Source organism: Oryctolagus cuniculus, chromosome 5 (assembly GCF_051225735.1).
Source record: "Oryctolagus cuniculus isolate XC-2025 breed Fujian yellow rabbit chromosome 5, ASM5122573v1, whole genome shotgun sequence".
Classification (NCBI taxonomy): Eukaryota; Metazoa; Chordata; class Mammalia; order Lagomorpha; family Leporidae; genus Oryctolagus; species Oryctolagus cuniculus.
This window is the reverse complement of record NC_142871.1, coordinates 17,709,743-17,735,816: the sequence shown is the minus strand read 5'-3', so window position 1 is coordinate 17,735,816 and position 26,074 is coordinate 17,709,743. Positions and strand designations below refer to the sequence as shown.

At 48.2% G+C, this 26,074-nt stretch overlaps 1 long non-coding RNA gene across 1 annotated transcript in view; it reads left to right on the top strand.

The window, feature by feature from the left end:
- The first annotated feature begins 458 nt into the window (after positions 1-458).
- The window catches only part of LOC103349936 (protein phosphatase 1 regulatory subunit 14C), a 100,259-nt gene continuing 74,643 nt past the window's right edge, over positions 459-26,074 (top strand). The window contains exon 1 of the long non-coding RNA XR_007915900.3: positions 459-1,304. This is a non-coding gene — a long non-coding RNA (protein phosphatase 1 regulatory subunit 14C). The remainder of the gene's footprint in view (positions 1,305-26,074) is intronic.

Below are 26,074 nucleotides of genomic sequence, written 5' to 3'. Positions count from 1 at the left end.
GCTCATTCATTCCTAACTCCCCTTGGCGGCCTGACGTTTAGAGTGGAGTCAGCCAAGGCAGGTGCCTTCCCCGGGGGAGAAAAAGAGGCTGTTTGGAAATGGTGTGGACGGAGAGGAAAGCTGGCTGGCAGCGAATGCAGGGCCAGCCCCGCGCCGCCGACCCCTTCCCGGAAATGTTTACTGTCCCGATGGCCCCAGCCCCGCAGCCCCAGCGCCGCGCGCGACCCCCAGGCCCCAAGCCCTTTGGAGGCAGAGATACCTCACAATGCGTGCGCCTACCCAGTGGCTCGGTGAGCCAAGAAAAATGGGCTGCGACGATTTCCCGAGCGCGCGGATTGCCCGATCGCACCCGCGACGCCTCGTCGATTTTTCTCACCGTACAGAGCGGAAGAGGCTCCCACCCGCCGTGAATGGGAATCTGCATTTGGAGCCGGGGGCGGGGCGGGGCGGGGCGGGGCGGGGCGGGGCGGGGGCGCGAGGACCCTGCACCCTGCTGCGCCAGCCGCTCCCGCGCCCCCTGCCCGGCTGCCGCCAGCCCGGGCCAGCGCTCCGGAACCGCGGGTGAAGCGCAATCTCCCGTCTCCAAGAAGCAAGGCCCGGGACCCCGGGACACCCGAACCTGGCCAGTCCCTTCTGGGTCTACACGCAGTCCCCGCCCGTGTCTGCGCGTCTCCGCGGGCGACTCCCGCGCCGGCGGCGCTCCACCAGGAAGCCGCTGGATCCCTCCTCCCGGGACTGGACGGCGAGGGGGGCCCCGGCTGTGTCTTTAAGCCCGCGCTCGCCGCCCCGCCCTCCTCCCCGCCCCCGCGGTCCCGCCCGCCCTCCCCGCCGAGCCCGGCTGCCGGGCGTGCGCGGCTCGCGGAGCAGGTGCCGGCGAGCCTCGCTCATGCGGCTGCCCGGCCCGAGGTGGTAGCGGCGCCCGCGCGCTCCGCCCGCCGCTTCTGGGCCGCACTCGGCTCCGGCGCGGGACCATGTCTCTGGTGACTGGTGGCAGCGAGGCGGCCGGCGGCGGAGCCGGCAGCGGCGGCGGCGGCGGCGGCGCGCGGGTTTTCTTCCAGAGCCCCCGGGGCGGCGCCGGCAGCAGCCCCTGCTCCGGCAACAGCTCAGGCTCCTCCCGGGAGGACTCGGCGCCCGAGGTCGCGGCGGCCGCTGCCGGGCAGGTTCAGGAGCCGCAGCCCCAGCAGCAGCAGCGGCGCCACCAGCAGGGAAAAGTGACGGTGAAATATGACCGCAAGGAGCTTCGCAGGCGGCTGGTGCTGGAGGAGTGGATCGTGGAGCAGCTGGGTCAGCTGTACGGCTGCGAGGTAGCAGGGCGCGGGGCCGGGGTGGGTCGGGACCCTGTAGGCATCTGTGCCCACACGGGATCTCCGGGGCTCCAGCGCGCGCCTGCGCTCGGTCCAGACTCCCGGGGACTGAGCGCCCGGAGCACGCCCTGGCGCCGAGGTGCAGCGGCTCTCCCGTTGCCCGGTGCCCCCGTGATGGCCCTGGGGGTGGATTGGGTCCCGCGAAGCGCTGTGGTTTTCTCTGAGCGCCGGGCGCGTCTCGGCTGCAGGGCAGCTGCACGAAGTGGAGCCTCCGAGGGGCTCACTCCAGCTGCGCCCCAGCCGCGGACGGGGAGATCGGCGCTTCCTGCTGGGATCCGATTTGAGGGGAGAAGGAGCAGGGCAGGGGCTTGAGCGTGCTGGGCAGAGAGGAGAGATTCTGGGAATCTCAGAGAACCTCTCGGTTCCTGAAATTTACAGCAAAAATCGTGAGACGATCAGTTTCCCTTTGCCAGCCAGCCCGGACGCCTGGCCCCCAACGTTAGTCCTTGCATTTCCAAGGCTGTATGTGTTAGGCTTGGCCAAATCAGTTTTTCTTTCTCCCCATAGATGGGCGCAGAATGCTCCGTGGGCCCCCTCCGAGCGTGCCCAGGTGGGAGTCAGGCAGCCCCGCGGGTGGTGTGCGGCGTGCGCCCTGCTCCGGGCTCCGGCGGAGTCTCCCACGGCTCAGGGGCCAAGGTTCTACGCAGGGCTGACTGACGTGTACACGTTTGATGTAGGGAGAAATACGTAGAATAAGCTGCCACACACATGCTGGAAAGATGACCCAAGCCCAAACGGTCTCCCGTGAGAGTCTTTAATAACGACAGTTGTAAATGAAATAACACATTCCACTCTCTTGAGGGGTGGAGTTTGGAAGGGCTGGAGGCAGGAAGGGGTTCCTGATGAAGGATGTGGCTTCAGGAGAAAGCTAGGTCTGTGTTCCCAGAGCTGTTGGGCTCTTCGGCGAGAATGGAAGCCACACTGGTCACTGGCTTTACCGCTGGCTTTGGGCATTGTGTATTTCACACGTTTTATGGCCTATTGTGCACGCATAGTTTCTTTAATAATTCTCATTGCTCAAGGAGACAGTATTCCCATCGCTGACTATTGATGAATGATTATGATATAATGAAACTTGACTGTATGACTAATGAGCTTGTGAAAATATGTTTCTCCAGCCAGCTCTCACAAAAAGCCAATTTAATTGCATAAGTAAAAACTGGCAAAAATAGGACGTGTTCCTGGGATTTTTATAGGAAGTTGGCAGACCTCTTTAAAAACACAGTATATTTGATTTAGACGGGATTACTGTTGGGTGAATGGATGTGTTCTGTCTTGCCTCTCTTGAATCCAAATGATTTTCATTTATTTCATTCTAGCCTTTCTACTCCATTTTGGGCTTGGAGAAGATTTGAGTTAATAGAAAAACTATTGTTGAAATTAATAACACTTTAGCCTTGCTCATCCTTAAAGGAGACTAATTAGATGTAGCTGGGCAAACTAGAAATAAGTCTAAGCCAACTTAGTAGGATGACCAATCATATATTCTCAGAATTCCTCAGAATAATTGGGGGGAAAAAATGGAGGTTTGAATGTTCACTGTGATGCACATGTCGATTAGGGACACACTTTAAAGGGTAAATATGACCTTGAATCTTTCCCATGTACTTGTCTACCAGAGCTGTAGACCTTCTACCCACAGTGAAAACTGTCAGGTGTCTGAGAGACAGGGTTTGTGTTGAAATCATACAAAGTGCTCTATGCTGCCTGCATGCCATTAATGCGTGGTGAGTATTCTCGGGTTGTTTTTTTCAGGCAGTTGTGGGCCGATGGAATAGAAATCACTGGGCAGGGAGCTGGTGGTTTGTAATCTCTGTGCTAGTGATTACCTTCATTGTATAATAAACCTGTGTACTATAGGTACCCGAGGAAAGGCCGTGTCTTCCCTTCTCTTCCCCTGCTGATAGGGCTCTGTGGTTCACTTCAGCCCTCTTGCCTGCTGGTCTTCCCTTACTGATACTTGCAAGTGTTTCAGCCCCTGCCTGGTTCATCAGTCAACAAGGACCCACTCTGACTCCGAGCCTCAGGCATATGACGATTGGGAAATGTCCTTTTTGCATTTAAAGTTGGTAATGTTTTCCAATGTTTACTGCTTGAACTTGGCATAGAAAGCCAGTTCGACAGACTTCAAACTGGTCCCAACCCTGAGTTTCCTGCTTTGGTGGGGCAGAAGGGGTGCACTTATTTAATTTCAGAAGAGCCTGTCCCAGGCAAGGGAGAGGTGCAAGGACTTGATCTTTGCCAAATGGAAAATAATTATCTTTTGCAGTGGCATAAAGTAAGATGATTGTACTAAGAAAGAAATGGGAAAGAATAAGTGCACAGACTTACCTGGCTGAGGTCTTATCTAGAAGCTTGCAGTGGACATTTTGTTTATAGTGTGGCATAATAGAGCACGTTTGGGGGGTATTTGTGGCACTCTGTGTGACTCTGACCCTTTGCAATGGTCCTCCTGTTATTCTTGTATCATAAATGAGAGTGTGGACACTCAGCGAGTAGCTGGCAATGGGACTCTGAATCCAGGCAGTGTGACCATACCTTCCCCCTCTGACCACTGGGCTGCCTGTAGCTTTTCAGTGTCCTTTATAGAACTCATGGAGGCCCACACAGCGTCTGTCTCAATACTTGGAACTTATGGGTGAAGCCAACAGGAATCTGAAATTTGTTTTGTCCACACATCCTTGCAACCACGTCTTCCTAGTGACCTGGAAGACTAGGTTTGAATTTTGAGTTTGTGGACGTCCCTGACCTCTGAGTTAAAATGCAATTGGGAGAATCTTCCTTTGGCCCAGCTGTCTTCTCTTTGGGCTCCCTCCCTCTGGGACGTTCCCACCTAGTGAAGGGCGCTGTGTCCGTGGGCAGTGCCGGTCTTTGTGCACAACTTCTGCCACCCCTCATCCCTGCCCCTGGCTCACAGCAGACCAGGGAGATGCTTGTTCATGCCTTAGCTGCTTGATATTTGATGAGGGGATTCTGGGAGTGTAGCCTAAAGCCAGGTGGAGAAACACAAGTTCCTAACAGGAGGGCCCACTTGGTCCCAGGAAGTCTCAGGAGGATGGAGCATGTATGGAAGTGTTGCAGAATGGCTGGGTCCAGGTTCTTGTCTCTGGTGCAAGAACTGGAGGACAAGACAAAGGTAAGAACCTGATTTATTCTTAGCTAAGTGAGAGCACACACTGGAGAAGGGCGTGTGGGCATGCTCAAGAGTGATCTGCATCCAACAAAATTTGGCATCTCTTCAAAATGAGCTGGAGGCGTGTATGGATAGTGTGCGGGGAGAGGTTTAACTGAACAGTCATGGGGTGGTGCAAGGTCTGAGGACTGCTCATCTCCTTGCTCTTTTTCAGCAGTCTCAGAAGTGTCATGGCTTCAGGTGCATCATGGGAATAGGAGTGTCAGCCCTGGTAATCTTACTATAATGATATTTCAGTTAGCTCTAAGTAGTCACTGGGGAAGGGGAGGCACTTAGCACCATGTTGGTTGCTTTCTGCTGGCACTAATTCTGGGTGGAGGCTTTGTAGGAAGTGTGGTTTTGCACAGTACAAAAAGGTGATGGTGGGGGAGTAGGGTGGACAGGCAGGGTTGTAGGAAGGTGGGAGACTGCAGCTCTTCCTTGCTAGCTACCTCCTTGTCTATATCAGCTATGGCTCCTCTTACCCAGTGGTCTAAGAGGTGTTGATAGACACCATATTGTAAAGCCATTTGTAAATGTTTCTGTTAGATTCTAAAATGATTAGATATATGCTTACATTCTTCTCCATTTCATCTTCTGGGAAAGCTTATACAGGTAATTAAATCTTCACCTAGGAATTGGTTATAATGGAACTGTTATGTTAAATCTACACCCACATTAAAGGATTTCTGTTTTAAAACATTTTCCTGTCTCCTCCAAACCCTGATGACTTTGAAGAGCATTTGAAATCTGGTATTGTGTCTACTCTGACAAGTGTTGCACGATGACTTACCGGATAAATCATATTAATTTTTCCAATCTTGCCCAATGTCAAGATAACATCTGTACTTCCAGTTTTGTAATTTGGTTTGCTTTGGAAATGAACATGTTGCTAAGCTCATATTGTCAAAATGCTGGTAGCAGCCCAGCCTTCAACCACCTTGTATGCAAGAGGAATTGCTGTGTGCTCCCGATTGATTGTCCACCGAGGAAGGTTTCCCATTTGCTCCAGGTATCTGCTTTTTAACAGATGGCTTCCAGCTTCTTCAACCTTTCCATCTTCCTTAGCTCCCCATCATCTCCATTCTATAAAGCAGTGTTTGTCAAGAGTTTTTGATGGTGACGCTGAAACAGAGCCCCTATAGATGGCTGCCTGTGCATCCACAGAAATGTGGATACTCTATAGGAAGAGAGATGCAGGAATTACCACTTAATGTCACCATGAGAAAAGCTGTACTAGTCATCTAAAGTATGACTTCAATGAGGCTTACAACAACATTCTATTCTATTTCCTTTCTCTCAAATACTGGTTGTGACCCTCTAAATCGATTTCATAACACACTTATGAGCTGTGACCTGTAGTTTTAAAAATGCTCCTTCTAAAAGGGAAAAGCCCAAGCGGGTGTGACAGAATTAGCTGTTACTGATTAAGCACTTTGTAGGAAGGGACTTCAGAAAGGTTGTAGAAAATGGAATTAAAAGATAAATGTGTTTTGGTTCAAAAAAAATGAAATCTATGTATAACTTTTTAATACTATATACATTTTTTTGTGAACCTTTTTAAAATCCCTTGTTTGTATTAGCCAAGGTTCATGAAGTCTGAGTAATAGTCCCTGATATGCCCATTTTATGGATGTGGAAACTGAGGCACAGAGCACATGAGAAGTTTCTCAAGGCCTGCAGCAGGGATGTGGTGGAGCAGAGTCAGGTGCAGGTGCTGAGCCTGCCATCTCCCATAATTTGTCTTTTCCAGATGCTACTACTATTGTAACTTCCAAGTTGACTGATACTATCCATAGGGCAGCTCTCATTTTTTTTTAAGATTTATTTATTTATTTGAGAAGGCAGAGTTACAGAGAGAGGAGAGACAGAGAGGGTGAGAAGTCTTCCATCCAGTGATTCTCTCTCCAAATGGCTACAAGTATCGGTACTGGGCTGATCTGAAACCAGGAAGCAGGAGCTTCTTCGGGGTCTCTCACATGGGTAGAAGGGCCCAAGCATGTGGGCCGTGTTTGGCTGCTCTCCCCAGGCCATCAGCAGGGAGTGGATTGGAAGTAGAGCAGCCAGGACTTGAACTGGCGCCCTTATGGGATGCTGGAACTGCAGGTGGATAACCTACTGTGTCACAGCACCAGCCCCTGGTTTGTTCTTGTACTTGGCAGAGACCCCTTGTTTTAAACTCATGGGCTTGTTTTGGATATAGGTTCCACTGTAGGACATCAAATAGTCTGCTTTTCCACTTGTTACGACCTCAGCTGAAAGTAGAAACTGCTGCTGAGCACTTAGCTAATTGATCATTTGGTGAATTCCCATTTGTTTGGTATTTAACAACAGATTTTTAAACACTGCTCTTTAAAAAAATCTCCATAAATTCAGCCTACAAAGCACTAAGGAATAAATTAAATTTGTTAAAAGTCTGTGAAGAAAAGAATTCTAAATTGCCCAAGGAAGAAAAGAAAACTGCACTTGACACATTTTCCTTTGCAACAGGAAAATCTGGAGTGGGGAAGTGGTATGCACTTTGAAGCTGCGTGAGCTTGAATTTACACTGTGACCTTGTTTTTCAGCAGGTGTGTGAGATTAGGCAATTTCCTCCACTTCTCTGGCACCTTGCAGGATGGGGCAGGTGTTTGGCACAGTGGTCAAGGTACCATTGAGGAGGTTCACATCCCATAACAGAGTGCCTGAGTTCGAGTCCTGGCTCCACTTCAAATTCCAGCTTCCTGCTAATGCACACCCTGTGAGGGAGCAGGTGATGGCTCATGTAGTTAGGGAGACCCGGATTATGCCCCTGGTTTCAGCCTGGCCCAGCCTGAACTCTTGCTAGTCTTTGGAAAGTGAGCTAGTGGATGGAAGAACTCTGTCTGTCTCTGTGTATGCCTTTCAAGTAAAAGTAAATAATGTTGTGAGAACTTAACGTAATATATGAAACATAGTATGTGGAGTGTACTAAGTATGTGGTCAGTGTTAATGGAGCCCTAACTGGTCACTAACTTCTGTAATATGGGAAGAGGGGAGTAGGGTTAAAAAAATGTCTTCACCTGTCTTTGGTGCTAGAATTTGAGGGAGAATGTGTGGGTACTTGGGATCTAGAGTGTCGGTGAGTATTTGAAATTGAACATGGGCAAATTATCAATTCTCTAAATTATCCCACCTTTTCCTAAAGCCTTTCTCATTCTAGATATTTTAGTGGATTGTCCTATGAGTGCTGAGAAGTTAGACCTTCGCAGCTTGAAAATTAACTATCTTAATGTTCTTAGCCTGTGGACCTGGTCCTCAAACATTGAGCATTTTTTTTTTTTTTGGAATGAAGTCTTTAGAAAATGTTTAAAAAGTCATTGATGTGTTAATATCTGAGGTAGTTGACAGTGTTCCTTTATCAAAGACATGGCTAGGGCAAAAATGGCTACAAAGTTTGGTTTCTATAATCCTTATCATATTGTATCATTAGTGTTTTATTTCAGCCTTGTTGAAAATGGCACCTGCCTTTATTGCCTTAATTGCACCAAACAGGAATTCTGTTTGAGATTCTTTAAAAAAATGTATTTATTAATCATCATTTTACTTGGAAGGCAGAGAGAGACAAATGGACAGAGATCTTCCATTCAATGGTTCACTCCATAATTGCTTGCAACAGCTGGTTCTGAGCCAGGTGGAAACCAGAAAGCTTGGAACTCAATTTGGTCTTCCCAGTTGGGTGCCAGGGACCCAAGTACTTGATCTATCAGCTGCTTGCTCCCAGGGTGCACATTAGCAGAAAGCTGGAATCAGAAGCAGAGCCAGGACTGGAACCCAGGCATTCCAATACCAGTTGAGTTTTGAGTTGCCATTGAGACAGTTCTTTTGGAAACTCACTCTCACCCATTCTCTTCCTCCTGAGTCTGTCTGTCTTTGCTCTGACATGCCTTGGCCACACTAGTTCTCCTCTCTGATACATGTCTGCTGCACGTGGAAACTGTTTCCTCCTAGCCTGTAAACAACCTGGCTCTATGTAACATCTCTTGCATAGCCCATAGCTGGTCCTATCCAAGAGGTCTTCTCTTTGTAGATGGAGGAAAGAGTGAAGCTGAACTGTTTTGTTTTCGAGATGGTGTGTGCCCTGCATGCATGATTTTATTCTGCAGTTTACCCTCTTCCTGCGTGTGCTCGGCTGGTTCAGACCTTACCTGTCTCTTCATTGCACCCTCCTCTCAGCTGGTGTCCTGACAGCGTCCTCCTGGTCTAGCCAGCCCAGTGCCCTTCTTCCAGTCATTGTGTTCCTTTCTTGGGTGTATTGTCACCCTCTTCTTTTCTGTCTCCCCTGGCAATTCAGCATGTACATAAACTGGAGGCTTTCTCTTCTGGTTAGAACCAAATGGCCTGGCAGGAGTGGGCATTGTGGTGCAGCAGATGACGCATCAGCCTGGAAATGCCTGCATCACCTGGTGGAGTGCCTGGGTCAGAGTCCCACCACTCAGCTTCAGATCCAGCTTCCTGCTGATGTGCCTGGGAGGCAGAAGAAGGTGGTTCAAGTCCTTGGGTTCCTGCTATTCACACAAGTGACCTGGATGGAGTTCCTGGCTCCTGGCTTTAGCCTGACCGAGTGCTGGCTATTGTGAGCATCTGGGGAGTGAATCAATGGATAGAAGCACTGTGTGTGTGTGCATGTGCACATGCACGGATGTGTCTCCATCTTTCACTGTTACTCTGTCTTTCAAATAAATAAGTCTTCAACAACAAACACGCACAGCCAAATGAAGCCCCTCCTCCTGTCTCCTGGACCCCCGGCTGCCACCCTGTCCTGCATCCCTTACTGTTTTCCCAGCAGTTCTTTCTCCGCCCATGACCCACGATCCTTCACAGTCTGGTGTCTGGTGCCAACAGCCTCCCCCAGGCCTGCACTGTTCCTCAGTGCAGTGGATTTGTCTGGATCCATCTTTTTTTTTTTTTTTTTTTTTTTTTTTTTTTGGACAGGCAGAGTGGACAGTGAGACAGAGACAGAGAGAAAGGTCTTCCTTTTGCCGTTGGTTCACCCTCCAATGGCCGCCGCGGCCGGCGCGCTGCGGCCGGCGCACCGCGCTGATCCGATGGCAGGAGCCAGGAGCCAGGTGCTTTTCCTGGTCTCCCATGGGGTGCAGGGCCCAAGCACCTGGGCCATCCTCCACTGCACTCTGTGGCCACAGCAGAGAGCTGGCCTGGAAGAGGGGCAACCGGGACAGAATCCGGCGCCCCGACCGGGATTAGAACCCGGTGTGCCGGCGCCGCTAGGCGGAGGATTAGCCTATTGAGCCGCGGCGCCGGCCTGGATCCATCTTTGACTTGACTTCCGTAGTGTGTGATGCTCTCCTCCGTTTCCTGCAGAAGCCCTTAGCCCATGGCTTCGGAGGCAGTCATGTGTCCTCGTGTCGTCTTGTGCTCCAGAACCTCTCCCGCTGCACCCTCCTTTCCAAGCCTCCCTTCCCTGTCTGCTCCCTCAGTGCCGACGTGCCTCAGCTCTGTCTTTGGCCCCTGCCGCATCTTCTCTGTTTCTTTGCCTTCTTGCCTTGCCCTTTCTGGGTGCCATGAATCTTCACCCTGGTGTCAGTTTCTGCCCCTGTGCTGACAACTTCTAAGTCTATATTTTTAGCTCCCGTCTGTTTCCTGAGTGTCATATGGATTCAGGAAGCTTTGAAATGGACACCTCCACTAAGATACCCCAGGGGGACCTCGGGGTGGACTGCTCTGAGTGTGAGTTTCTTGCCTTCTTCAGTTCCCGTGCTGTGGGGCAGCCACTCCTGGCCGTAGCTGCTCCGGCAGAAGCTTCTGTGGCATCCTTATCTGCTGCCTCTCCCTTGCCCGCTGCACCTGACACCCTCCACGCCCAGTGGACGCTTGCTCTTCCCTGCAGTCTGGTTCCTTGGTGCCCCAGCACCTTGCGCTTTGCACCTGCATTACAGCAATGGCCGCTTGAGTCTAATTCCTCTGGAATGACGAGGACCAGTGCCCTCTATGATTGCTCCTGTCACCCCTGCTACTTCTGCCACTACTGCAGCCCTCGGGTCGGGGCCTGGTGACTGAAACATGTCATCTTACACAGTCCGTCCTCATGCGACCTTCTGAACAGAGCAAGATCACCTACATCTTACAGAGCGAGAAACTGAGATCAGAGTTCTCTCTTGTTCTTGGCCAATGTCACACCTCCCCCTGCTGCTGCTTGTCTCAGTTGAGACTGTACTACAGGTGAGCAGGAACCCTGTGCCAGGCCCGGGTCTCCCTACCCCTGCTGCATTTGTCTACCTCTTACCTGTGGTCCTAGCTGTCACTTGGTGGGATCTTCTCCAGAAAGCCTCTCTGTTCTGTCCCTTGTCGTCGGCCTGGCCCACAGGCCTCTCTCAGCATGCCTTTCTGCCATCCTGGCTCCCGTCCCCTTGTGTGTCTTTGCTGCCCCTGTGCTACTGTCACACACCTGGCTGTGGACTGAATGTTTGCGCCCCCCCCCCCCCCATAATGCATAGGCTGAAACACTAACCCAGCAGGTGATGATGTGTGGGGGTGGGGCTTTGGGGAGGTGAGCTGTGTGAGATGAGGTCGTGAGAGTGGAGGCCCGGTGATGGCATTCTCGCCCTTGTAAGATAAGGAAGGGGTGGGAGCTCCCTCTCTTAGCTGTGTGAGGGCGCAGCAGGGAGACCACCACCTGCCAACCAGGGAGATGGCACCAGACCCCAACCGTGCCTGCACCCTGATCTTGGACTTGCGGCACCAGACGAGACAGACCTGTATCCATCAAGGGAGTGAGATAGAAACTGGCCGTGTGAGCAGTGGGCACATCTTCTGGTTTGCACATGTGCATTTCACAACACTTATACATAGCCCCCATTAATTAACTGCATTCGTAGAATCTGACTCTGCCTGTTTTGGACCCTTGCTCCTTCACCGTGGACTTGAACTTGCAGTTCTTTTCCATGCTTACGAGGTACAACTACTATGCAGTCCTTTGAACCTGCGAAACGAGAGGCAGTTGTTCCATACAGCTGCTACGAGTCTTCCAAGGAAGAAGCCTTAGGTCACAGCCATTCTCTGCAGTTCTGTTCCAGCACGTACAGGAGTACTATCTTCTGTGCACAGGAACTGCTCACTTCTTTGGGAGTGGAGATGCGTGTATGTTCTTGGAAGGGTTGAGAGTTTTTCCATCTGTGGATAAGATGCGAAGTGACAGGCTCACACACGTACGTCTTGGTAGAAGGGGGAGTGAGAGTGCCCAGACTCCCGCCTCTACTTAAAAGTCCAGGCTCATACAGTCTCACCAGGTTTGTCTTAGCGCTGGCATTTTGGAGATCTATTCTAGTGTGGAAAAATTGAGAAGAAAGAAGAGACCACAGGGGCCGGCACCGTGGCGCAGTAGGTTAATCCTCCACCTGCGGTGCCAGCATCCCATATGGGCACTGATTCTAGTCCTGGCTGCTCCTCTTCCAGTCCAGTTCTCTGCTGTGGCCTGGGAAAGCTGTGGAGGATGGCCCAAGTCCTTGGGTCCTGCATCCACGTGGGAGACCCGGAGGAAGCACCTGGCTCCTGGCTTCGGATCAGCGCAGCTCCCGCCGTTGCAGCCATTTGGGGAGTGAACCAATGGAAGGAAGACCTTTCTCTCTGTCTCTCCATCTCACTGTCTGTAACTCTACCTCTCAAATAAATAAATAAAATCGTAAAAAAAAAAAAAAAGTAGAGACCACAGTGTGGATTAGTTGCTAAAGCTTCACTTTAGGGTTGAGGATGAATGATCAAAGAAGGACTTTTCCTGTTTGGAAGAATTTTTTTTTTTTTTTTTACAGGTGGAGTTTTTAGACAGAGAGAGAGAGACAGACAGAGAGAAAGGTCTTCCTTCCGTTGGTTCACCCCCCAAATGGCCGCCATGGCCAGCGCTGCGCCAATCTGAAGCCAGGAGCCAGGTGCTTCCTCCTGGTCTCCCATGGGGTACAGGGCCCAAGCACTTGGGCCATCCTCCACTGCACTCCCAGGCCACAGCAGAGAGCTGGACTGGAAGAGGAGCAACTGGGACTAGAACCCGGCGCCCATATGGGGTGCCGGCGCCACAGGCGGAGGATTAACCAAATGAGCCACGGCGCTGGTCCCTGGAAGAATCCTTATTAGGGCAAACTGCGAGGGAAAAAGTCACTCATTCACTCAACAGAGATTTAGATAAGAGAGAGAAGAAGTGGCTGTCCTTTAAAAGTGTGTAAGAGAAAAAGAAGGAAGGGAGTCCTTCCCCCTGGGGAGGCCTGGATAGTCCAGGAGATTGAAAGCTCTTCAAAGGCCCAGCTATGTGGTTCTTTGAGAAGTTCACAGAAAATGTGCATTGTGGAAGGATTATGCTTAGATTTCAAAGATGTTTTGCACCAAAATAAGCTTTTGTAAAATTTCATTTCCATGAACTTTTTTTTTAATATTTATTTATTTTTTTATTGTGTGATGAAGCCGACCTAGCACTGCAGAGAGGGAGGTTTGTTAAGGAGAGGGTGATGCAGAAAGCAGAAGGAGGAGAAGTGTCTTTCCTCTCAAGGCAAACCTGAGAGAAGAATGAGACCAATTCAGAGGGTCGTGTGGCTCCCGGAGCCAGCTTCCTTTACTGGACAAGGTGTCTCATGTGACGTCACTCAGGTGGGGACCAGGAATGGGAGGGTCGTATTGAGAAGCTTTTTAAAAATCTCCTCTAAAACCTCCCTCCAGTTGTTGGCTTCCAAGTTACATTTGCAGTCTGACAGTCCGCATGCTCAGTTGCTCTGCTGCTGTATCTTCTGGATTTAATTGGGCTAACCTTTAAGAAAAGCCGGCCCACTTGACTCAGTTGTAGGCATATAACTTACAGCATCGGCTGCTGGGGGTACCTGGGAGAGCTTTTCCCTTTTTAGTTGTCCTTTGTCTTGGCTGCTCAGATGGGCCAATGGTGGTGTTCAGTTTAGTTTGAGGAAGGTTTGTGTTGACACATAAGATGAGCATCTGATGGGGAGGATCATAGCAGCCTTAAGGAATAAAATTTAAAAGGTGAAGCACAAATTAGCCGGAATAAGAGCATGAATAAATCCATATTAAACATATTAATTTCCACTGGGGAATTTATTCCTGGAATGTCACTTTATAGTTAGTTTGAGAGCTAACATGACAGGCTAATAAAAAAAGAAATTAAAATATTTTACAGACAGTTCTGGTAGGAAGTGCAAAACAGATTTTATTCTTTATTATACTTGTTTATTTGATATAATGTTAGCATCATTATAAGGTACTGATGCCGATTTGCCTATTAATATTTCCATATTAATAAGCCGTGTGGGCTCTTGCCATGAATTCAGAGAGGAATTCTGAATACCGACTCGAATAAACTAGGCAACATGGTAAGTTTTAAGCTTTTTATTTAGTGAGAGAAATGCATAGGAGAGTGAGGGCTCTGTCTAAGAGAGAGAGGGAAATCTGGATTCACACCGAGCAGAAGCAGGCCAGGAGCCAGCCGTGTGGAGGAGCATGCAGGCCAGATGGCATGGAGCTGGTGGCCCGAAGGCCACGTGCCCCGAAGTGGTGGGACAACAAGGGGATCAAGGGCAGGGAGGGAAAAAGAGAGTGGGCCCACAGTGCTCCAGGCCTTTCATCCACTTCCAAAGGGGAGTGGTTAATTAGTCTGGTTGGCAGGTGGGCGCACAGGTGTGGTCAGGTAGGGGCAGGAGACCACACAGGGGTTGTGGTGAGGGTGTGGTCTTCCAGCTCCCCAATCTAATCAGTTTTATCCTATATGCCTGACTACATTAGTGCTATCAGATAATCCTATTCAACCTGTACAGAAACTCTGTGATCGGTAGTTATTCAGTGTTTAAAATGAGGAAATTGAGGCTGGCATTGTGGTGTAGCCAGTAAAGCTGTCACCCATGACACTGGCATCCCATCTGGGCACCGATTCATGTCCCGACTGCTCTGCTTCTGAACCAGCTCTCTGTTGATGGACTTGGGTCCATTGCACCTAACTGGGAGACCCCAAAGAAGCTCCTGGCTTTGGCCGGGCCCAGCCATGGTCATTGCCGCCATCTGGGAAGTGAATCAGTGGATGGAAGATCTCTCTCTGTGTCTGTCTCTCCCTCTCTCCATGTAACTCTGTCTTTCAAATGAATGAATCATTTTTTAAGAGGAGGAAATTGAGGCTCATAGGGCAAGTTTAGACGACCAGTGAGGAGAGGAAGTCCAAAACTGTCACCATCAGTTTCACTTTTCATCCCCTGATCACTTCTGTGTATTGTGTGTTTGATCATACGCTGGGCAAGGCTTTTCTCTCCATTCTCTGCATTTTCAAATACCAGGGTGAGTGGAAAATGCATATTAGGAGAAAACTGTGTATGGATTTCAAAGACATTTTTGCACCAAAATAAACTCATACAATTCCATTTCTCCCACATGCGTTTTGAAGGACCCTCGTGTGCTTCATCTTAGCAAACCCTTTGCAGGATTCAACCATTTCTCTAGAAAACTGCAAATCCCTTAGCTCTCTCAGGGGCCCATCACGGTGAGTGTCCTGTGGCCGCCAGGTTTGCAAGAGTTGTTGGCGGTGGGGCCTCTGTGCTCCACTCACCATTTGCGTGGAGTTGGCTCCAGGCTCAGTCACAGCTGAGGTTACAAGCTAGAAGCTCACTGGACAGAAGCCATAGGATATGGAGTATGTATTTTATCCTACCTGTTCAAAAGTAGCAGATACTACCTTTAACATGATAACATCTGCTACAAAGATGTGAGGAACTCTTAGCTACTTGTTTTGCTTTTATGCTGGCGGGTGGTTTTGCCCAAAGCCTCAGCTGCTGTGGCTTATCTGCTGCTGTATCTTTTCCTCCTATCTCCTATTTGTCAGTAGGGCAACTGCCATAGCTGCTGTAGTCATAATGTTAATGGAATCCAATCTGTTTCAAGACGAGGAAGTAAGACACTGAGTTCTGAGATTGGCCATGGTGGCTTTTCTCTGCTTCGTTCTTGTGAGCTAATGCTCTGTGTAACAATAGTAATGACTCAACTGGTTTTGCTCCTGTTTGCGACGGGGTGCGGCAGCTCTCTGACAAGTCAAAAGAAAATGAGTCATTGACTTGGTGCTAAAACATGATTATGCTTGCTATAATGAAAACACCCTACAAATATTACAACTCAAAAAACAACATGTACTATTTCTGGGAGACAAGTGCCTTTTGTTAAGCTAAAATATTCCATTTCTTCATCAAACCCCAGATGGCTCAGCATTTAGCAATCTTAGGCTAGAAGCATTTTCTACGGGTAGATGTTTAGCGGCTGACATCCTGTCTGTATTTAGATAAACAGGCCATCACCTACACTGGCCTAAGACAACAACCACATTTAGCTGCTGGTCCTGCCTCTGGCCTCTGCAGAGAGGTGGATGGTGGGCTGTAGTCAGTAAGTGAGCCATCCAAGGTTGAGGTCACTTCTCACTTCTCACAAAATGAAGAATGAGTTTACCATGGACACCTTCCTACAAGCTGGGAAAGAGAGCGAAGAGTGAGATACGATAACATCAAACATTCACTAAAATGAAAGGGAAATTCTTAGCCAGCCATTACAACTAAGGCAATGTTTTGAGGATTAACAATATTTGCAAGAAAAGCCCAGGATGTTTATACAAGCACCGTTAGCAATGCCTTCCATCCTTTTGCATAACTAATTCTGCCTTGTTAACACCTACATTCAAATAAAAGTGTATTCTTTGACCAGAAAGGGGGCAGGGACTTAATTATTTTTTTAATTTTTTTAAGTGAGATTTCTGTCTTGATTGCAAATTTTGCTCACAGACCAGGTTTTATGGACACAGGGTAATGTAGTCGGTATTCCAGAATGAAGTATTTCTGTTGGGTTGCTTCAAGAGAATTGCCTTCATGTGGCATGGACCACATCACATTTCAGTTAAGCAAGCAGAGAGGGGCTGGTGTTGCCATGCAGTGGGTTAAGCTGCCACCAGCATTGTTGCTCTGCTTCTGATTCAGCTCCCTGCTAATGTGCCTGGGAATACGATAGGATGGCCCAAGCACCTGAGCCCCTGCTACCCACATCGGAGACCCAGATTGAGTTCCTGGCTCTGGGCTTCAACCTGGGCCAGCCCTGGCTGTTGTGGCCATTTGAGGAATGAGCCAGAGGATGGAAGATCTCTTTCTGTCTCTCCCTCTCTCTGTTATTCTGCCTTTCATATAAATAAAATAAATATTCATAAAAAGTAGCACGAGATGACATACATTATGTATAAAAATCTTCTTTTTGGGGCCAGTGCTGTGGTGTAGCAGGTAAAGCCACTACCTGCAGTGCCAGCATCCCATAAGGGGCACCAGTTTGAGTCCTGGCTGCTCCACTTCCGATCCAGCTCTCTGCTATGGCCTGAGAAAGCAGTGGAAGCTAGCCCAAGTCCTTGGGCCCCTGCACCCACGTGGGAGACCTGGAAGAAGCTCCTGGCTCCTGGCTTGGGATGGGTACAGCTCCAGCCATTGCAGCCAATTGGAGAGTGAATCAGTGGATGGAAGATCTCTCTCTCTTTCTCTTTGCATCTCCTTCTCTCTCTGTTTAACTCTGAGTTTCAAATAAATAAATAAATTTTTAAAAAAAATCTTTTCTTAGGCTATCTTTTGTATGTGCCTAGAAAAGAGATTGGGACAAAATGTAATAAATATTAATTGTGCGTTTTTAGTGTTATGTCATCACCTGCTGCCTGCTAGAATGTGCATTGGCAGGAAGCTGGAATGTGGAGCAGAGCTGAAACTCAAACCAAGGCCTCTGGTGTGGAATGTTCACATCCCAAGTAGTGTCTTAACTGTTGTACCAAGTTCTTGCCCCTAAACTTTTTTTTACATGGTTTTTGAGTTTTCAAAAAAAAACCTGCAGAGATATTACAGTTCTCATATGCTCTGGAACTGGTTTTGCTTACATTTTGCGTTAGTGTGATGCATTTGTTACAATTAATAGGCCAGTATTGATATGTTACTGTTACTAAAATCCATGCATTACCTGTGTTCCTTAGTTTTCACCTTGAATCCATTTTCTGTTCCAGGATGCCACCATGTCACATGTAGTCATCGTGTCTTAAGCTCTTCTTCTGTGTCAGTGTCTCAGAGACTCTGACACCTTACTGGAGCACTGTTTTGGTATTTTGAAAATGTCCCCGAAATGGGACTTCTCGGGTGTCTTTCTCATGATTATATTGTAGTTATACTGGGTTTTTGAGAGGAAGACCCAAAAGAGAAAGAACCATTCTTTTTTTTTTTTTTTAAGATTTTATTTATTTTTTTGAGATACAGAATTAAAGATAGAGAGAGGCAGAAAGACAGAGAGAGAGATCTTGCATCTGCTGGTTCACTCCCCAGTTGACCATAGTGGCCAGAGTGGCTGGAGCTGAGCGGATCTGAAGCCAGGAACCAGGAGCTTCTTGTCTCCCAAATGGATGTAGGAGCCCAACAACTTGGGCCACCCTCTACTGTTCTCCCAGGTCATAGAAGAGAGCCAGATCAGACACAGATCAGCACCACAGGTGGAGGCTCAGCCTACTATATCGCAGCCCTGGCCCCAGAAAGAACTATTCTTCCCTGTCCTTGACCTTGACCACCTGGCTCAGGTACCATCCGTAGATTTCTCCACTGTGAGGTTGCTCCCTCCTTTTCCATACCGTGTTTGGAAGGAACTTCTATGAGCAGCCCAGACTTAACGGATAGGAACTTATGCTCTACCTACTTTTGTGTTTATATGGTTTGTGTGGATTTTCTTCTTTTGTTTATTTAGTCAATAATTTGTATCAGCCATTATGGATCATGGATACTTATTATGTACTTTGGCTATGATACAATGTTTTAGTTTGTTGCTCAGATTATCCCACGTTTGGCCACTGAGAGCTGTTTCAGCTGGTTCCTGTCTATTTGACATACCCCCACTGTGGTGTTTGTGTGTCTTTAACAATTCTTTGCTTCCTGGCACTCTGGGATGCTCTGGGCTCCCCTTGTGTATTCTTGCCCAGGTGTATCATCAGCCATTTCTACAAGAAGCCCTGGCTTCTATCATCAGAGAATGGTGTCAGAATCCCAGATATGGCTCCTAGGCATGTTTGTTGCTACTTGGATGTCATTGTTTCTATGTTCTGTCAGCTGACAAAACAAGGACATGTAGGGTATACATGTATACATGTAGGGTATACTAACTTGACTGTGTATGTGTATCTACATATATGTAGATGTATTTCTAACCATGTGTTCAAACTAGTGTCTCCAACCCTCATCATTCTCCCTTCCTGACCTTGCCTGTCTTTGAACGTCTACCCCAACAGTGAGAGACCTGTGGTCCCCACCCATGCTGTCCATTCCATTAATTGTTCAATTGTTGTTTACCTGCAAAGCTGTATCAGAATTGTTATTCCACACCCCTAGGGAGAGCAGCTTTATCAACCAGAGCACAGTACCCATGTGCAGTCCCTTTGTAGTTAGTTAGACAGACTCCACTTGTTTCCCGATACTTAGGGCAGCCTGCTTTCCCCCTACTCCCCTCCCTTCAGTGAGGTTGTTTCATACTTTGGAATAGAGTTATTGGTGTTGCATTCTGTATTCCATCCTGGGATCCTCTGATCTCTGAAATGATTTTTCAATTCGTTCCTTGTACTGTCTAGTTCTGTGGGTTTTGACCAATGCATGGTGTCCTGTGTCTGCCCTTATGGGACCCTACTAAAATAACCCTGTGTTTCACCCATTCATCCTCTCCAATTGCCCCTGAATTTCTGGAAACTGCTGATCATTTAAATAGTGCTGTAGTTTTGCCTTTTACAGAGTGTCATAGAATTGAATCCATATAGTATAAAACCTCTTCATACTGACTTTTTTCACATATGCATTGAAAACTCACCCATGTGACTTTGTGACTTGATAGCTCATTTCTTTTTAAGGCTGAATAATAATCCATTGTAGAAATACCATGGCTATTGATTGAGCTGTTCAAGGACATTTTTTGGCTATTTCCAGCTTTTGATGATTATGAATAAACAGCATAAATATTTGAAGGCAGGCTTTTATGTGGGTATAAGTTTGAAATCAGTTGGGTAAAAATGCCGGATGCTCTTTGAAGTGCTAGACATATGGGAGCTTGAGATACGGAGTGACTTAGAGTGGCAAAGTCCTTGAGTTCTAAAAACAAACACAAATGAATAAATCAAAATGGTTTTGGCTTGTCAGACATAATACAAAAGAAAAAAAAGGAATAGGATAAAGAGTGGGAGACTGCGGGCAGAAAGACCCTCTCTGAGGAAGTCCGTTGCGTTTGAACCTGGACCTACATATCTGTGCAAAGGCCCAGGGGCAGGTGCTTTCTCTAAGTGAATTCACTTAATGCAAAGACCCTAAGGCAGAATGGACCTTGGCCCACCCAAGGGACAGAGCACAGAAAGAAATGTGAGAAAAAGTCATGAATGAGAATATTTTCTGAAAAACATTTTTTCCCATGAAGCATACAAATCATAAGTGCTCAGGTTGAGAGATTCATGAATTTTCTCAAATTGAACCTACCATGTAGCCATCTTGTAGATCAAGAAACAAACCCACTATTGCCAGGACGGGAGCCCCTGTGAGCCCTTGTCCCATTGCTAACCCCTTCCCCACTTTTGCCTCTTTCAAAGCTTTTGTGTCTATTTCTTCTGTTCAACACTAGGTGTGGGAGATACATACACGGTGTGTGCATCTCTGTATTGTTGCAGTCCACCGATGTTTGTTCACTTGAATTGCCATGGAGTATTCATACCATAAGGTTTTTGTTTGCTTGTTTGTTTATTCTGCTTTGGACGGACCTTTGGGATGTTTCCTCTTGTGGACTATCCTGAGTTAAGCTGTGAATATTATTGCACATGTCTTGTTGAACACACGTCTGCATTTCTGTTGGGTTACATACGTAGAGCTGGGTCAGTCCAAAGCCAGGAACCAGGAACCCCATCCAGGTCTCCCACATGAGTGGCAGGGGTCTAAACACTTGGGCTGTTTTCTGCTGCCTTCCCAGGAACATTAGCAGGGAGCTTGATCAGAAATGGAGCAGTTGGGACTCCAGTCAGAGCTCATATGGGTTGTTGGCATCACAAGCAGTAGCCCTCTGTACTACCTTGCTGGCCCCTATTCAACTCTCCTACTCAATAAGAAAATGACAGCCAACTTTGGGTTTGGACTGTGTGTCTTCCAAATATCCTGGATATTGACCTTTATATAGCTTGGATGTGAGTCTTTGGTCCAAAATTTGTGCTGGAAGCATTTTCTACCATTTGATGAATTGCCCTTTTCACTCCGTTAATGGTGTCTTTTGATAAACAGAAGGTTTTAATCTCAACACCGGCTAATTTGTCAGTTTTCCCTTTAGAGTGAGTTCATTCTGCATCCTGTTTAAGACAGGACGGAACATATTCTCCTGTTGTCTTTTTGATTCTTCATTGTTTTGTCTTCTATATCTGTAACCCCTCTAAAATTCATTTTTATCTGTGGTGTAATGTAGAGATTCAGGTTCATTTTTTTCCCACTTGGGCATTCACTAGAAACATTCGTTGAAAAGATTATCCTTTGTCCACTGCACCATGGTCACATATCGGGGAATGCTATGGACTGAATGCTTGTGGCCCCTCGAGATTCACTTGCTGTGTGACGCTGTGAGGTGGCTGCATCTTTAGGGGGTGATTAGGTCATGCAGATGGGGCCCCCATTGGTGGGATTAGTAGTGCCCTTATGAAGACACAGTTGGGGGGCTCTGTTCTCTGCTCTCCACCCTCTGAGGGTGCAATGAGAAGGAGCCATCTATGAACCAGACGTGGCATCTGCTGGTGCTCCACTCTTGGACTTCTCCATCTCCAGAATGTGGGGAAGAAATTTCCTCTGTGTAAGCCCCCTGCTCTGTGGTATTCTGTTCCACTCCTCTGGGCTGACCGGGGGCTGTGTGGGTCGTCGTAGAATGATTGTGTTTTGGTGTTGACCAAGGCCTTCTTGCCTTGCCCATGACACTCCATGTCTATTCCTGGCACCACGGCCCATGCACTACAAGTGGTCATTAAATATTAGTTGGCTGGTGGATGGGTCTGAGCTTGCGTTGAAGCAAGAGGATTTAGTCTCCAGCCTCGGGCTCCAAGACACTCATACTTCATTTGAGAGAAGACTGTACTTGGCTAGTTAATTATATTGCTCCAACAGATCTGAATGTGGTTCTGGACAGTCCTGCTGGCCTGAGTCCTTAGGGAAGGCCCATGGACTTCAGACCACCCAGTGGGTAGGACTGACTGCATTTATTCAAGCAGCCAGCTGGTTATCCACTGAATCTATTATTTATATGCCTACTGTGGGCCAGGCATAAAGTGGAGCTGGAATAATGGGATCCTCCCCAGAGTCTCTATTCTTAATTTAGATCATTGGTTGTTTCTTTCTCTACAAGTTAAACATTCAGTGCAAAGATGGTAATTTTGGGAATTTTATTTTGGGGGTAGCTTTGTTCTATTACAGTTATTTAAAAATTTTTATGTGACAGTCTGAGTAAATAACAGGCCTAAGAATTAGAGCGTTTTATGTTGCTACCCAATTATTTTAAAGCAAACAAAACCCTAGAAAAAAGATTTTAAAATTTGTAACCACTATATTTCATACAATGGATCTGGCAAGCAGTTAAGTACTTGCAAACTTTAGTGCCAAAGACCAAGTTCAGAGAAAGAGAGAAGTGCATTTTCGAGCAGTTGGTGTCTACTGTGGACGTGTGGGTCCGTGCCGTTACATCGTGATGTGTGATGGGTGGGTCATGTGCTGGCTGCTGCTGTTGCTCCTGGAAGCTGGCAGCTTCCCCCATGGCCACCGTTTTTCCCATGTAGACCAGGGTCTGGGTACGTGTCACAAGCACTCTGTTCTCTCTCCTGCCTCCAGAAATGGCAGCCCCCACACATTAGCTGTTGCAAGATCAGGCTTTTCCTTCACACTTCTTGCCCATGCTACCTGTTTCTGGTGGTTGCCAGTTGCGACTGCTCCAGAGCCTTTACTGGGCATTGGTAGGGGCAGCCAGGGGACAGAGCCTGCCTGGGGACAGGAGACAGATGGCGAGAGAAACAGGGCATCTGGTGCTGTTGTCTAAGAATTAGAAGACAGGGCCTTGATTCATTTCTTATTTGCTTAATGTCATCGCTTGCTTTATTGCTTTTTAGTTTGTTTCTGTTAAATATTTTGTGGTTAGTGAAACCTCACCTACCTGGAAGCCATTGATTCTATAACCTCATTTATTTGGAACACAGTGAAGAACCTAAAAGAAAGCAAGACTGACTTAAAGAAATTGATTTATTTGAGAGGTGGTGGTGGGGTGGTGGAGAGAGCCCCCTAGCTACCCTGTGTTTACTGATTCACTCCCCCAAATGCCCACAAGGGCCTGGGCTGGGCTGAGGCCAAAGTCAGGAGCTGGCACTGTAATCTAGGTCTCCCACCTGGATGGCAAGAACCTAATCACTGGAGCCATCATTGCTGCCTTCCAAGGTCTGCATTAGCAGGAAGCTGAAGTCAGGAATTAGAGCCAGGCTGTGAGATGCAGGCATCTTAGCCAGCATTTTAGCCACCAGGCTGAGTGCCTGCTGCAGAAGGAATAACTGTGAGAACTTAGAGATCTCCTCGAGTTGTGTTCTTTCCTTACCAGGAGAGCCTTAGCTGTTCATGGAAAGCTTGCTTTTTCTTTAGCCAACAGGGGTGCTTTGCTGGCTTCTAGGTTCGCTAGGATTTGGAAGCAACACACAGGGCTGATAGTTGTAAGTGCTGGGAGAACATGTAGACGTGACAGCCGACAGCCTGACAGCAGGGACGAGACAGAGGAGCTATAATAAGCTCCCGAGACTGGAGCCCGTTCATACATACAAGGCGGGTACAGTGTGCGTGGGGAATGGTTGCAATGAGGTGCAGTGGGACATCTGATCCTCTGGTCTTGGGGCCACCCGAGTCATCCTGGGAGCCTCCACTGTAGAAGGCAGGCGCCCAAGCAGTCCATTTGGAGTGAATTTATGGAAAGAGTTTAAATGATCATTTGAAATACTGTGCAAATGTGAAGCCATTGTTTTCCTCGGGATGCTAAGTACATGAAAGGATCTCCCATCTGCTGGTTCACTCCCCAAATGGCCGTAACAGACAGGGCCGGGCCAGACTGAATGCAGGAGCTTGGAACTCCATCTGTGTCTCCCAGTGGGTGGCAGGGGCCCAAGCGCTTGGGCTAGCTTCCACTGCATTTCCAGGTGCATTGGCAGGGAGTTGCATGGAAAGCGAAGCATCTGAGACTCAACCAGCTCTCTGGTGTGGGGTGCTGTCTTAGCAGCAGCTTAGCCCATGGCACCACCACACCAGCCCTCTCACTTCTATGCTACGGTAGCCACCTGCCCCTCATCCAGAGTTTCGCTTTCCTATGAATTCAGTTTCCCAAGGTCAACTGTGGTCCAAAAATATTAAATTGGGAACTCCAGAAATAAATAATTCATAAATTTTAAATTGGGTGCCACTCTGAGCAGTATGAAATGTGCTGTCCTACCCTTTCCTGCCTGGAATGGGAATCATCCCTTTGTTCAGGGTATCCCTGCTGTATACGCTGCACACCCATTAGTCACTTTGTAGCTGTCCTGGTTCTCATATTGACTGGCTCGGTGTTGAGAGCTTCTGTTCAAATAACCACTATTTTACTTAATAATGGCCTCAAAACACAAGATACAGAGGAGGCACCAGGGCATAAAACACAGAGATAGATGAGCTGTGATAGTGTGTGGTCATGCTGCCGGACATGGGAAAGTCAGAGTATGTGTAGGGTCTGGTACTTGCCACGCTTTCATGGTTTCAGTCGTCCACTGGGAGTCTTACTGTCCGCCGCTGGGGGATGACTGCATTGCTAGTCCTGCATTGTTAGGCAGGGAAGGTTCTGTAACTTGCTGAGAGCTAGGAGAGGAAGTGGTTGAGCAGAAGGGTTTCCCCTTGTGGGCTGGGTCTCGGCCAGCGGAGGTCACAGATGGACCCACAAATAGCATTTTTTTCTGTGTGTGTGAAGTCACAGTAGTCATTTTCTGAGGTTAGAAAACTTTGATATATTGAATACTTTCAGGCAAAGTGAGTTCACTAATATTGAAAGTCCATAAATAACTCCTTGCTCTTTATGACTGGTTAGTAATCTCCTTTGTAAAATATTGCTTCAGCAATAAAAAGCACAAATAAAGGCGAGCTCCCAAGTGCACAGTTGGTTTTCCTCTCCAAGTGCAAGGAAGCTGTTGAGACGTTTTCCTGGTGGTGGCTGGGTCAGCCCGGGTACTGAGGGCGGGTGATTACTGGAACTCTGGCTTTTGTGTACTGTCCCTGGTCATTTCACAGAGTCTCGCCCTGGGTTACTGTATAACATGACCGTGGCTTTTGAGAGTACCAGGTGAGGGCTGGCCTTCTTAGCAGACTCAGGTAAGGTGAGACCTGGGTGTCCTACCCTACCCCTTCCTGGCTCCTTTGGTTGCCTTTGGTTTGCGAAAGCACTGCTTGTCTGGCCTGACTCATTTGCTTGCAGGGGCCAGAACTTCTGAAGTTGTCTTTCTGGTGACAAGATCTCTAAGTCTGCCTCACCCAAGGTTGCTCTACTAAAGGAGAATTCAGAACCCTACTGGGCTGTTGAGAACACCGGCCTGACATGGTCTTGTGTTCTTTTCCCTTCCTTGTGGAGTTATCCGCTGATCAGCGACCTGGTTTTGGGGGGACATGGGTTTTCACGATTGGAGGTAAGCAGGGAGGGCTCTGTGGGCACCATGGCCTGAGTGAATGTGCAGGCTTGCAGGCAGCTCTGCTGGGCGACCTGGGGAGGGCAGACCTGGAGGGCCCTCTGCCCAGGGCCTCCTGGAGTTACCTAATCAAGAATTGCTTCCGAAAAGGAAGCTGGAGGCAGGATGACTGTTATACAATTTGTGTCTGACTTCCTCTTGCTTTCTGATACCAGACAGTATCGGAATCTTTCCCCTTGATTGAATGTCACAGCTCCAAAGGGACGGTGGGAAGCCATATCCTGTTTCTGTCTGTGCTCTCTGACTTAAAGTGCTGGCTGCGTTCAGGGCTCCGTAAACGGGAGCACTTTCTTCACTTGTTTGCAGGTTTTATTAGTGCGAGCCATGATCTGCTGGATTAGGAGTCTGCGTCTTGGGGCTGATGGGTTCAATTATATCTTCAGGCAGTCCCCAAACAAGTCCCTTTTGGCTTACAAAAGTGACATTATTCTCATAAGTGTTCCCTTGCAATGGGGCTGCTGCAAGGGCAGGTCTGCCTTACCCAGGTGATGGGAGTGGCGTGGCAAATCTTGTTCACTGTGGGGGTTCAGGTGGGGTGGGGGGCACTCTGGGAAAGGAGAGGGTTTTGTAGGGAAGTGGGATGAGAGCACTGGGAACAGCCAGTTATGTAAGCACAGGCCCACTGCCAAGCGGTCTGGCTCTGCCCTGTCTCTCGCTGCCTTCCAGCTTCTGCATTCCTGACTCCGCTTCTGGGTTGTTGTCTTCCCTTCACTAGAAGTGCTAGTGTCTAGGTTTCTGGTCTGTAAGTCTGAT